Below are 14,253 nucleotides of genomic sequence, written 5' to 3' on the forward strand. Positions count from 1 at the left end.
GGGAATACAAGGAAGGTGTGGCATGCTAGCCCACCATTTTATTTCACTATTTTCTTTTGCATTTAGTGGTTTATGTACAAGAGAAAGGATTGGCGGATGGTATAAGGAAAAGTGTTGGTATTTGGTTTATGTAAAAAGGAAGGGTTGTTGTGGCTATGCACCAAAAAAATATACACATATTAACAATCCCACTTCTCCCTCTTAAACTCTACTCATGTATGGGAGTACAAGGAAGGTGTGACATGTTAGGCCACAATTTAATTTTACTATTTTCTTTTGACTTTGGTGGTACGCTAACGTGTATGGGAGTACAAGAAAGGTGTGGCATTTAGCCCACCATTTAATTTCACTACTTTCTTTTGGATTTGGTGGTTTACGTACAAGAGAAAGGATTGGTAGTTGGTGCAAGGGAAAGTGTTGGTGTTTGGTTTATGTAAAAGGAAAAGGTTGGTGTGGCTATGCTAGTGAATTTCTCCCTCTTAAACTTACTTTGGTCTTGTAAATTTCAAGATGTTAAAAATAATATTGACTATAGCTGATTTTGTGACAATTGATATCTAACGCTGGTCATGTTCAAGTTCCAACTTTATCATTTCGAATATCATATTGAATTTCGTATATATCAATGCTTGCAATTATTACACTAAACCTAAGAGCCGTGCGAAGTTTCATCCCCATGTGCGTATTTAAAATTAAGAGTATGATTTTGAATTTCAAATATCTCAATTCACACATCTAATACATAATGTATTTTAAAAATAATGCCGTGTGTCGTAATTGTAAACATTAATCATTGAAAAGGTGCTTGCAAAAATGCATGCACTTCGATGTTATACTTCACCCAATCCGTATCATGCACAATCTTCTTTACTACATGTGAGATTTTGGATTAGTCGTGCTAGTAGGGATTGCTTCTACGTGGCGCAAACCAAATCAGTTGGAGACCAAATCTTGCGTGGATGTACATCTAGGGTAGCCTAAGAGGTGTGTGAAGTTTCGTCCCCAACACGGTTTAGGATTTAGGGTCCAGGGTTTAGGGTTTAGGGTTTAAGGTTTAGTCGTGCTAGTAGGGATTGCTTCTACGTGGTGCAAACCAAATCAGTTGGAGACCAAATCTTGCATGGATGTACGTCTAGGGTAGCCTAAGAGGCGTGTGAAGTTTCGTCCCCAACAGGGTTTAGGATTTAGGGTCCAGGGTTTAGGGTTTAAGGTTTAGGGTTTAGTCGTGCTAGTAGGGATTGCTTCTACGTGGCGCAAACCAAATCAGTTGGAGACCAAATCTTGCGTGGATGTACATCTAGGGTAGTCTAAGAGGCATGTGAAGTTTCGTCCCCAACAGGGTTTAGGATTTAGGGTCCAGGGTTTAGGGTTTAGGGTTTAGGGTTTAGTCGTGCTAGTAGGGATTGCTTCTACGTGGCGCAAACCAAATCAGTTGGAGACCAAATCTTGCGTGGATGTACATATAGGGTAGCCTAAGAGGCATGTGAAGTTTCGTCCCCAACAGGGTTTAGGATTTAGGGTCCAGGGTTTAGGGTTTAGGGTTTAGGGTTTAGTCGTGCTAGTAGGGATTGCTTCTACGTGGCGCAAACCAAATCAGTTGGAGACCAAATCTTACGTGGATGTGTACATCTAGGGAGCCTAAGAGGCGTGTGAAGTTTCGTTCCCAACAGGGTTTAGGATTTAGGGTCCAGGGTTTAGGGTTTAGGGTTTAGTCATGCTAGTAGGGATTGCTTCTACGTGGCGCAAACCAAATCAGTTGGAGACCAAATCTTGCGTGGATGTACTTCTAGGGTAGCCTAAGAGGCGTGTGAAGTTTCGTTTCCAAGAGGGTTTAGGAACTAGGGTCCAGGGTTTAGGGTTTAGGGTTTAGTCGTGCTAGTAGGATTGCTTCTACGTGGCGCAAACAAAATCAGTTGGAGACCAAATCTTGCGTGGATGTACGTCTAGGGTAGCCTAAGAGGCTGTGAAGTTTCGTCCCCAACAGGGTTTAGGATTTAGGGTCCAGGGTTTAGGGTTTAGGGTTTAGGGTTTAGTCGTGCTAGTAGGGATTGCTTCTACGTGGCGCAAACAAAATCAGTTGGAGACCAAATCTTGCGTGGATGTACGTCTAGGGTAGCCTAAGAGGCGTGTGAAGTTTCATGCCCAACAGGGTTTAGGATTTAGGGTCCAGGGTTTAGGGTTTAGGGTTTAGTCGCGCTAGTAGGGATTGTAAAAATGTATGCATTTGTCCTTCCACGTGGCGCATACCAAATCAGTTGGAGACCAAATCTTGCGTGGATGTATGTCTAGGGTAGCCTAAGAGGCGTGTGAAGTTTTGTCCCCAACAGATAAGTCCACGTGCATATTTCATTAGTACGTGCGCCATTTTTCATACGTAGTCGTGCTAGTAGGGATTGAAAAAATGTACGCAACTGTCCTTCCATGTGGTGCATACCAAATCAGTTAGGCACCAAATCTTGCATGGATGTACGTCTACGGTAACCTAAGAGTCGTGCGAAGTTTCATTCCCAACAGATAAGTCCACACGCGTATTTCGTTAGTACATGCACCATAGCTCATACGTAGTCGTGCTAGTAGGGATTGTAAAAATGTACGCATTGTACCTTCCACGTGGCGCATACCAAATCAATTCAGACCAAATCTTGCGTGGATGTACGTCTATGGTAGCCTAAGAGCCGTGCAAAGTTTAATCTCCAACAGATAAGTCCACATGCATATTTGGTTAGTACGTGCGCCATTTTTCACACGTAGTCGTGCTAGTAGCGATTGCAAAAATGTACGCATTATACCTTCCACGTGGCGCATACCAAATAAGTTGGAGACCAAATCTTGCATGGATGTATGTCTAGGGTGGCCTAAGAGTCGTGCAAAGTTTCATTCCCAACAGATAAATCCACATGCGTATTTCGTTAGTACATGCACCATAGCTCATACGTAGTCGTGCTAGTAGGGATTGTAAAAATGTACACAGCTGTCCTTCCATGTGGTGCATACCAAATCAGTTGGGCACCAAATCTTGCGTGGATGTACGTCTATGGTAGCCTAAGAGCCGTGCAAAGTTTAATCTCCAACAGATAAGTCCACATGCATATTTGGTTAGTACGTGCACCATTTCTCACACGTAGTCGTGCTAGTAGGGATTGTAAAAATGTACGCATTATACCTTCCACGTGGCGCATACCAAATAAGTTGGAGACCAAATCTTGCGTGGATGTATGTCTAGGGTGGCCTAAGAGTCGTGCGAAGTTTCATTCCCAACAGATAAGTCCACACGCGCATTTCGTTAGTACATGCGCCATAGCTCATATGTAGTCACGAGTGCTAGTAGGGATTGTAAAAATGTACGCATTGTACCTTCCACGTGGCGCATACCAAATCAATTCAGACCAAATCTCGCGTGGATGTATGTCTAGGGTGGCCTAAGAGTCGTGCGAAGTTTCATCCCCAACAAGCAAGTCCACACGCGTATTTCGTTAGTACGTGCTCGAATTTTCTTAGTCACGTTTTTAAAATGTCCTAAAGCACAAAACAAATTACAACATTACTACTAATAAACAATTTTTTGTATTACAAACACAACAAATCCCATTGAGAAGACATCGGACATCATGTTAAAAATAGAATCTAATACAATGATGTGTATGAATGTGTATACAGTTATCATAGTGAAATACAAAATATGAGTCCATGAAAATTACAATGGTATGGTCACACAGTGAGCCTATACATATCGAATACAAAAAAGTGTAATCAACTAGTGATACCCAATAAAAATCAACCTGATCAACTGATGATCCCAAAAAATATGATATGTAATGTGCTACTCCTCAGGATTAGCTCTCATGCCAATAGTTGCAAGTATGCTCTCATGATCTGCCACTGCAAGGCGCCATCGTGGAGTGGACGTCGCCTTGCGAGTGCGAACACGACTCAAAGTAATCTTGATCCCAACAACAAGATGAGAATACATGTATGCCTCCTGATCCGGCATGTACTCCTGGAACTCAATATAGCGACCACGCCTCTGTATCTGCTGAAAATAGTGGCCACCTACGATCATGCTATGAGCATTGAAGTGCATCCCATGCCCATCCACTGTATCCTCATTCAGCACACTCTTCAGCATAGAGCATCGCAACAAGTAATAATCCACACCCTCCTCATTGCCCTCCGAAGCAATAACCGCGAAGATATCACCAATATGCAAAATATCTGTAAGCTGGTCATAATCTCTAGAGGAACTGAATCCCCCATCCTGATCATCATGTATCTCCTCCCAAGGCTGGAAGGGAGAAAGCACTCGCCGTACCCATGGATCGGCCCATGGTATCATGGAGCACCCTCCCCAATCATCATCAATGCATGCAGAGCAAAAACATGCAAACCGTCGAGAAAAGATCGCGGGGTGAGACTCACCTACGCTCCTGATGGAATGGAAATCAAGAGTGCCAGGCACAGAACGACAATCAAAAGGCCTCGACCGATCAAGACTCCCAATGTCCATGCACCAAAAATACCGGCTCACCACGCTATCATCACGCGACTGAAACGAGGACGTAGCACTAGTGGATAAGTGCTGGCTGCACCACCGCACCACATCATGTGCATCCTTGAAGCGATCGGCATTGTGACGCAACTGGTATCGACGCAAAGCATGCTTCACGCAAGCACCTGCACCATCGTGCTCTCCCTTACCGTGCCCTATCTCAAAGTAGCTCCATGTGATCGGAATGCCTGTCTCACGATGCCATCTGCAGAACTAATAAAACTGTCTAGCGGATTTGAACTGACCACCGCAACCGTCTGACCAGATCCAGCGCCGCTGCCATGTGACACCATGATCCCTCAAGAAACTATCATGCAAAGTGAAGCAATGCTGCACAAAATGGGCATCATGCGATCGATCATCACTAATGTAGAAGTGATACTCTCGCACAATGATGCGTGAGTCCATGGTGCTATCAATGCCATCCACATGAGCCTGTGCATGACGATAGCTAATGTGCACAAATATAGCAACCTGCAATATGGCATTGAAAAAAAATATGACTATTGAAATAATTCAATATAATGAGGCGGGGAAAAAATCAATACTCAATCACACGTCACCTGTTCGGAGAAATAATACTCCGATTGGATCTCATGCTGTGGTGCAAAGGTGTAATTCTCCGCAAAGTCCACCACTGAGACAACCACCCCTATAGGAAATGTCCTCAAACATGCACGAAACTGACGATCCTCCCATTTCGTAGTGTGCGAGTGGCGTATGTAGCGGTACAGCTTCCCTCGAAAACAGTCAATGAATACAACACGTGGTGTCTCCTTCCCCACAAGCTGCAACCTCCTCGACTGTGCACCACCATCTAATGTCAAGGTACAGTACTCATACTGCTGCCAACGAACCATCTGCACATCACAAGTATCTAGTGCAACTCGTGGCACTCTAGCAAAGTCACCACACAAAGTACACGTGCCTTCCACACAATCAAGGGAGTGGAATAAAGCATCACCATCTCGTGTACACAATATGGAATGAATAAAGTCGCGAGGGCTAGTAGGAACCACTCCCCTATGACCATCAAGGGAACGGAATACGTCATACATCAATCCAAAATCCACATGGTAGCGACAATAGCATGTGTCACGCTCTTGAGAGCATCGCACAAACCATGGCCTGCATCGCTCAAATGACCTCTGCCCAATCTTGAACTCCGGGTGCGCCTCTACAAACTGAGTGTACAACTCAGTCTGGGTACACTCCAAAAAACATGCACCATGCTCAATGTACACACCGCGTGACACCCTCTTCCGCAATGCCTTCTTGAACACCGGGGATGCTCTGCAATGCTCCTCCCAAAACTGTTGTATGAAGGACCTAGTGGAATCATCCAACAATCGATCGCTGTGAGGTGCACGACCACTCAAAGCCCAAAGAGCATCAGTCTCACTATCCTCTAGACTCTGCCTCCTAATGATGCCTGCTCGCAATGTGCGTGGTGCAATCTGAAGAAGACGTGAAGCGGTACGCACATGGCCTATCATATGAGGTCTACTAATGGCAGCCACAATAGCACGACGTGCTGCCAAGGCATCACTGGAGATCCTATGCTTAATAGAAGCATAGGAACATCGAACACTGCTAAGGACCTCGCTAGATACAACCCTATCTCTACGTGCACCAAGACCAGCAAGCCTCCTACACTCTACCAAGTCAGGGTGATCAATCAGGGACGTAAGAAGAGAAGACTGCGAAGCTGGCGTGAGGTCACAAAAAAAAGACTGCACAATCTTGCTAGTACAACGACGGATAGTGGACTTCGGCAAGTCACGTCGTGAAGCAACACTACTGCTGCAAGGTGGGGCAAGGGGATCAATGGGAGATGGTAGGGTGGACGGGGGAAGGGAGGCGCCAAGCGGAGCGGGGGGAGGGGGAGGGGGAGGGGGAGGGGGGAGGGTGGAGGGGGAAGAGGTAGAGGTGGAGGCCAAAATGTAGGTGGCTAGGGGAAGGGCGGAGGCTAGAGGTAGGGGAGCGGATGAGCATGGGGGGACAATGGAGGTGGGGGTGGGGGTGGAGGTGGGATGTAGAGGTAGAGCTGGAGGTGGATCAGTGATGGCAGCGTGAGCTCGAGCTCTAGAGGCTCTCTTGCGCTCACGAGCCTTCCACTTGCGCTCCTCGTCAATGAGATTTGGGGGGGGGTTCCTACATCTTTCACGTCTACTAGCTCTATGGCTTTGAGAACCCATTCTCAATGAAAGTAGGATGGAAGGTGTGACAAAGTGATGAGGAGGCAAGAATGGCTAAGAATGGGTGAAATGAACCAAAACGTGGTGTCTTATAGAGAGCCTCAACTCATCCACTAGATTGCTCTTAGATTGCTCTTCATTATTATTGGTGGAGAGGTGCTAAGATTGATTCTAATTGGCTTAGTTTTGGTGGAGAGGTCTGCTATGCCCAGAGCCCTGATCATATACCTTGATCAGACCTTATACCTCGATCGAGGTATTCAGTGCATTGCGCATGTATGTATGAACCTCGATCGAGGTATCTCTAGGTGTCCTTGGTCACATACCTCGAACGAGGTATTGTATGCCTCACCCAGGTTATATACCTCGATCGAGGTATTGTATGCCTCGCACATCATCATGTGTATACATCTGGCTGATGTGGCACCATGCATGGTCATGATGTGGTAATATAGTCTCTTCCTGCATGGTCATGATGTGGTACTGGGCCTCTTCGATGACATTGAAAGGTGATGTGGCATGATGAGTTGGCATTCATGAGGTGGTAGATTGACATGGCAAATTGAGATGGAGGGATTGGTGATGTGGCAAGGTTGAGGAGGTATGCCAAGGTGGCATTGTGTGATCACATGGCTGATGATGTGGAATGATGAGGTGGCACATGTGGCAGCACGTGTGGCAATGTAAGGTGACATGGCAAGGAGTGATGTCACATCTGCTTGATGAGATGGCACCACATGGTCTAACAACGTGGCATGGTTTTGATGACTCAGCCTTCCACATGGGTAGCATGCAGACTCCAAAGGCTTGCCACTAGGATCAGTGATGCTCCTAGCCTACCTCACCAAGCCTAATACCAAGCCTACCTTGTCTTGGTATTAGGCTTGGGTGGCCCTTTTTCCCCCACAAAAGGGAGATTTAATTGTTGGAGGCCATATCGTACGTTTCCCTTACTCAAATTTAACCAAAATTTTTTCCTCTTATTCATCATGCAGAGAACTAAAAATATTGACATTTTTGAAATGTTTGGTTATGTTTGAGAATTACTAGATTTATTTTTAATATTCTTGTTGATCCTCTAAGGAGTAAAAGTAAAAATTAAACTTCAATCTTCCTAAATCTAACTGTTGGATTTGGGATTTGATGATTCAACCACACACCCTTATGTGCCTACTAACCTTCCACCGAATTGGATTTGCTTAATTATTCAAAATACTAAAAAAATGTGGTGTGCTACTAAAATGCATGTATTTTATGACTTTATTTATTATAAATAATTATTTATAATTAGAAAAATCATTCAAAAAATTACCAATAAATCAAGTTAAGCTCTACATAATGCAAAGAGACCACTTACAAAGTTTCAATAACATTTAATCTAAAATGAGTGAGAAATTTAGAATTTAATATGACACTCTTTGTTCATGACAAACGTGTGACCACCTTGGAACCATGCCGTGTGACACAAAGAAATTTTTTGTGTGTGCATCGAATTTTCAATCAGACTATACGATTGTGTGCACAATAGCAAGTGTGATGTTGTGTCAGAAGACTTCAAAGACTAGATCCATAGGGAAGTAGGTGAGATTTGCATTTTTGTGTGCTAAAAAGCTTGTTTTTCCACCTCCTTAGGATTGGGGAGTGAACAAAAAGTGGACACCCTTAGCTTGCTACCACCCCAATCTCCTTCTCCCTCTTTTGTGCCTCTATTCAAGCTACATTGCCTTGTGTAGGAGTCCCATTCTTGTTGTTGCAACCTCTGCAAGCATGGTGAGGAGCAAGGCTACAAGACCAGGCATTGCTATGACCTCTTGTGTCTTCCACAATGCCAGAGATGCATTGGATGAGTGGATCACTTGCATGTACATCTGAATGACTGGATAGTGATGAAAGGATCGGCCAAAGATCCACTTAAGCTTCCCAAGAGCAAGAGAGTTGATATCTTGCATGAGTGGAAGGGGCGCATCTTGAAGTTCAAGTTTCAGAAGAAAGGATGCCTCATAAAAGTGCAACATGTCTACATGGGAAAAGATATGCGGCCTCCTCCATCATTCAATCAATCTAGGATACCATCACACTATGAGCCTTTCTATCTATGTACCTTTTTCACCTATAAGTGTAATGACTCCATTTGAATTTTTTGTGTTTGGTTTCCAAGAGTTCTTACTCATGGCAGATGTTTTCCCTTTGAAATTCAAGGAGTGGGAACGAATTGATTCATTCATAGGCAAGTTCACTGCGATTCATGAGGATTTAGGTAAGCAAATGCATGCAGGGGAGAAGTTGGACTCCTTGCAAAAGAAGAATGTGTATTGGTATAATGCAACATGCATCACTCCAATGACATCATCAAGCTATGGCCATCTGCAAACCATTGCACTATCACAACTTCAAGACATGGATTGCAACTTTCTTCTCCAAGAAGGAAATTTAGAGGAAGAAGCCTCATCGTCCAACACCCCCTCTAGTAGAATTGTTGATATCCTAGACTTTGACATGTACATGGAAGAGACTCTTGAACATGTAAGAGAGGACATGAAAGCAGCTCAAGCATTGAGCCTACTTCAAGAGCCCTCGAGTAAGAGTAGAGCAGGAATCTACATCGGAGACCATTGACCCAAAAGCAGACTTATGGTCCTTGTCCCCCCTCATCATTGATGGAGAAGAGTATGTATTCCTCCATGATATAGAGGTTTTTTTCGGACTACAAGAGGACAAGGCACTCAGAGTCCTATCTAGGTTCGATGTTGACACAAGTGTCAAAGATCCCAGGGTTTTACGTTCCGAAGACTAGACAATGGAAGAGTTTCTCTTGACAAGGTTGGTATCAATGAGGGATGCAGACATGTCCATATATGATGCACAACCCTCTCATGTAGAAGCTTCCACTACAAGATAGGTGAGGAGAAAGCTTCCACCTCCCAAATGGAACATCACACAGCACCTGGCTCCATCAATATTGCAAGTGAGGAAGGGATAAAAGCCAACATGGTGAGTTCGAACAATATTTTGTATTTTGATGTTCTTTTGGCATAATTTGTTTTGTCAGTCTTCTAATGTTTGTTGAATTGTTGCAGGAGGCGTTTGAAATTGATGAATTCTCATCTCAATGAGGTAATGTTCGCAACACATTTGGGCAAGATCATTCTTTGGCCCATTACCTTGGTGAACTTGTAGAGCACCTCATGGTCATCCACAGCAAGTTTTCTCCTTGAGGGCCACCTACAGAGCTGCTAAAATGCAAGGCATTGTTATGCCGATCGGATACTCCAAAATTACTTGGAATTCCGACAAGGTGATTTTGGTACACTGCCTGGCTACTATTAATGCTTTTTGATTGAACATTCATGGCAGGGCATTGATGGCTATAGCTATGTCTTTCATAAGAGAGGAGGATCTTAGTGCTATTGCGGCTAGGTTTATATCTAGGATTCCACTATGGGATTCAAAGACCCCTATTCTCAATGTACTCAAACTAGCTAAGAAGAAAGATGGTGTGTGAGCCCTCTTGTAAATATAAACATATATTTCAATGGATACATGATTTTAATTTGACTACATGTATTTCTTATTTGTTTTAAGTCATCGTTGCTCGTCATGAATTCATAATATTTATTCCATTGTATTTTTTTAAAGTCGTTGATGATATATTTGCCCCATCCTTTTAATTGTGTTAATTTAATGCATTTCTAGCCAATTTAGTATGATTTTCACCAATTCTGCGTATCCAAAGTTCATTTCTATCAAATCATGGAGGAATTTCACCATGGTGTAGAAGTCAAAAGTGTCTGGGATGTCATGAGGATCCCAAAATTCCCTAAACCTACCACGGCATGAATTTGGACATTCTGGACTTGCCCGAATGCCGTAAACCCACCATGGTGCAAATTTGGGCATTCTGGCAAGTCCAAAATGCCCAAATTCATGCCGTGGTAGGTTTAGGGCATCTGGGCTCCTTGCAACGTCCTCGACACTTTTGCCTTCTGCACCACAGTGAAAATTCCTCTAGGATTTGATAGAATTCCAAGTTACAGTCATAAACATGGAGAATTCACAACAATGCAATAGTGTACAAAATGTAGATATATGTTATTAAAAATGATTGTCCCTTGGGCCTCAAATACATGTGCCTTCAAGGGAAGGGGGTAGTCTAAGTCCTAAGAGTGGGCTCCAAGAGATTCTAGGGATTCAAGCTTGGGTCTAGTGGCCGCTTCACCAAAGCCATGTCCTTGTCCATGACCATGACGCGCTTTGCGTGGATGGGGCACAAGTGGGCGTCCTCAAACAAAGTGGTGGTGACTTGCTTCGTAGCCTCCTGGAATGCCCCCATAGCTCCTGTGCTGAATCATACATCGTCCTTGTACCCCTGTTCTATCTCCCGTACCACACGTTAAAAGGGAGCATGAGGGATCACATTGTCCGTGGTCTTCTATAGCTATTTGATCTCCCTTAGGACCCTTTGTCCTAGCTTTGCTCTATATGGCTTCCTGACTCTTGGTGGAGGTTGTATAGGTACCCGAACATGGCTCCATGGATGGCCTCTTGTCTGCCTTGAACTTCTTGTACTACTCTTCTGTATGCTAATCATCCTCCGAATCCTCCTCTCGCGGATGACTTGAGCTTTCACCTTTTTTAGGATGGGGTTTCCTCGACTTCTACTTTACCATGTGCACGGGCATAGGAACCATGTCCACGATGGGCACTATCACCGGGAGCGGGAAGATCATGCTCTTTCTTGCTATCACTAGGAGTGGGAGCGGGAAGATCATTCTCTTTCTTGCAGTTTGTTGACCCCTATCCAGAAGCCTCTTGATATCGGGGAGGTTCTTGACAAACACGTTTTGCTCAATCGGGGGAGTCCTCTCATGGGGAGGGGAAGGCTCATGCTCTTGGGACTCAGAAGAAGGCTCACGAGACTAGGGAGTGGGCTCATGAGACTGGGAAGTAGGCTCACAAGACTAGGGAGTGGGCTCACGGGACTTGGGAGGAGGAGAAGGGTCATGAGATTGGGGAGTGGGATCACGAGACTTAGGAGAGGGCTCATGGGACTTGGGGGACTGCTCACGAGAATGCAAAGGAGAAGGCTCACGAGATTGAGGAATGGGCTCATGGGACTTGGGAAAGGGCTCATGGGACTTTGGGGAGGGCTCATACGACTCAGGGGAGGGCACACGGGACAAGGGAAAGAATCACACTCACGAACCTTTCATAATACATCTCATCGATTTGAGCCTCGCAAAGCAATTTTATCAATGCATCTACCTTTGTCCATATTTTAGCTCTCAAAGTTGCTACTTGAGAATGAGAAGCCTTATTGGTCCTGCATTCACACAATGCTTTCATGTATTCCCAACCCAAACTCCTTTGAGAAAATATATGTTTGTCTTTGTCGAGATTGTGGTTAGATAGGAATCTCCTTGCCTTCCCTCCACCCACTACTACACACGGATCCTATTGCGATGCTTAAGTACCGACGTTTAGCATGCACGGGGCACTAATCATTGGTATTGGAAGCGGGGTTCGTTGTTAAGGGTCGCTATATAGCAACTTTAGTAAAACGTCGCTATATAGCGATGTTTGCCTAAAGTCGCTATATAGCGACTTTTATTAGATTGGTAATGGTCGTTATATAATGACACTGAGATAGTTTTTTATAGCGATGTTTTACATAGAGTTTTTTTCCCATACCGACCTTAAAAGATAGTTTTTTCCAATGACAAAATTTTTTAAATTTTCATACATGTTTGATTATTTGAGAGAATAAAAGTACAAGAGCATGTACATCAAGCCTTTGAAGCTCATATATTCATGTCTAAGTTTGAGATGAAAAAAATCAATGAAGAGCATTTACATCAATAGTTACGTGCCAAACAAGTCTATCTCTAACTCTATACCGAGTTGATCTCCTATATCATCATCGTACTCTAGCATCGTACGTTCACCTAAGAGTTCTTGATCATCTTCTTCAATTAGGTGTGATGATTCGTGATGATCGTCATCTTCTTCCTCAATATCGTCATCTCCATCTTCTTCCCGTATGATGTCATTATGTGCATCTTCCTCTTGGCTCATATTATGATCTTGATCTTCTTCGCTAGATTCATCTGGATCAATTGGATCCGGCATTGGTAGTGGCATCTCCATATCCACATCTCTATCTTCAAAAATTTTCTTACTTCATGGTGCAACTTGGATCACGTACCACCATCTTGGATCAGAACGATCCGGATGAAAAACCACCTATATTCAAGATGGGTGCCAAGTGCCATCAATTATATATATGAAATTATGCTTAAGTACATGTATCAATGGATCTTTAAAAATGAAAGCTTCGATTAATTAAATCATTAGTATGCACCTTGTCACAGTGCTTGGGAAGAACAAAAGTATCACTTTCATCAGTCCAAAGTTTGGTGGAGTTTATTGCAAAGAAACCGCTATTGTCTTTTCTCATTGTCGCATGGGGACCGTTGTAAATAGTTCTAAACCATTTTACATCAAGAATGAAAATACTAAATTGTATGAAATGAACTTCATAGATTTCACGTATGGCTCCACACAATAATCCAACTGTGAGGAGAGAAGATTGGTATCCGAAGCACTTGCTCGGTTATCTTGTGTGAAGTTAGCCATGAATCCACAATCATATGTGACTCTCTTTGAATCGCTACATTCCACGTGAAAATGTCGTCCATATGACCATAATTCACTGTACTTTTGTTATGGTAAAAGAGCATCATTAAAACAATGAAGATGCATCTATTTTATAGTGTATATTACCACAAATAATTACTTAATTACGTCAAGAGGTAAGAAACTTACATGCATCATACATCCAGATGATAACTCTCACTCGTGCGCTCATTTATTGTCTGTCCATCGTGTTCGGATTTACGTAGAGCTAGTTGTAGCCAATCAAGTGACATGTGAGTGGGGAGAAGAGCCAGATCTCATGGATATGGTTGCGATCTCCTATACATTACTATGAATCTCGTCCTTGCATTTATTCTTTCTACTTTGGGTGCTTCATATCTCTCAATCCACTTCTGCATCTCCTTGCTATTGAGGATACAGAACTTATTGAATTTCTCCATTTGCTCTTCGCTCATCTTTCTTTCAATCCCTTTTCCTTGGGGAACCTTGCCAATGATCCGATCATCATCCTTGTTATGCCAAGCTTGTGGCATATCGAGATCCGTGGATGCAAGAAACTCCGTGATATATACTAATGACTCTTGCACAAGCCATCCCTCTGCCATGCTTGCTTCTGCTCTTGTTCTTTGTCTTACAAATCCCTTCAAAGTTTTCATAAACTGCTTGAGAAAAAACATCCACCGACTATGAACGGTACCTGCAATGGCCACCTCATCAACTATGTGCACAAGCAAGTGTACTTGAGTTGTCATAATGCTCGAGGGAAAGTGCTTCTTAAGCAAGCATATGGCTTCGATGGATTCCACCCTAGCCTTCTTGATGCTCGATATGGAGATCTCTTTTCAAGATATCCAC

The sequence above is a fragment of the Dipteris shenzhenensis genome, chromosome 22, assembly GCF_047967505.1.
Source record: "Dipteris shenzhenensis isolate YYH24624 ecotype China chromosome 22, Dip_SZ_1.0, whole genome shotgun sequence".
NCBI lineage: Eukaryota > Viridiplantae > Streptophyta > Polypodiopsida > Gleicheniales > Dipteridaceae > Dipteris > Dipteris shenzhenensis.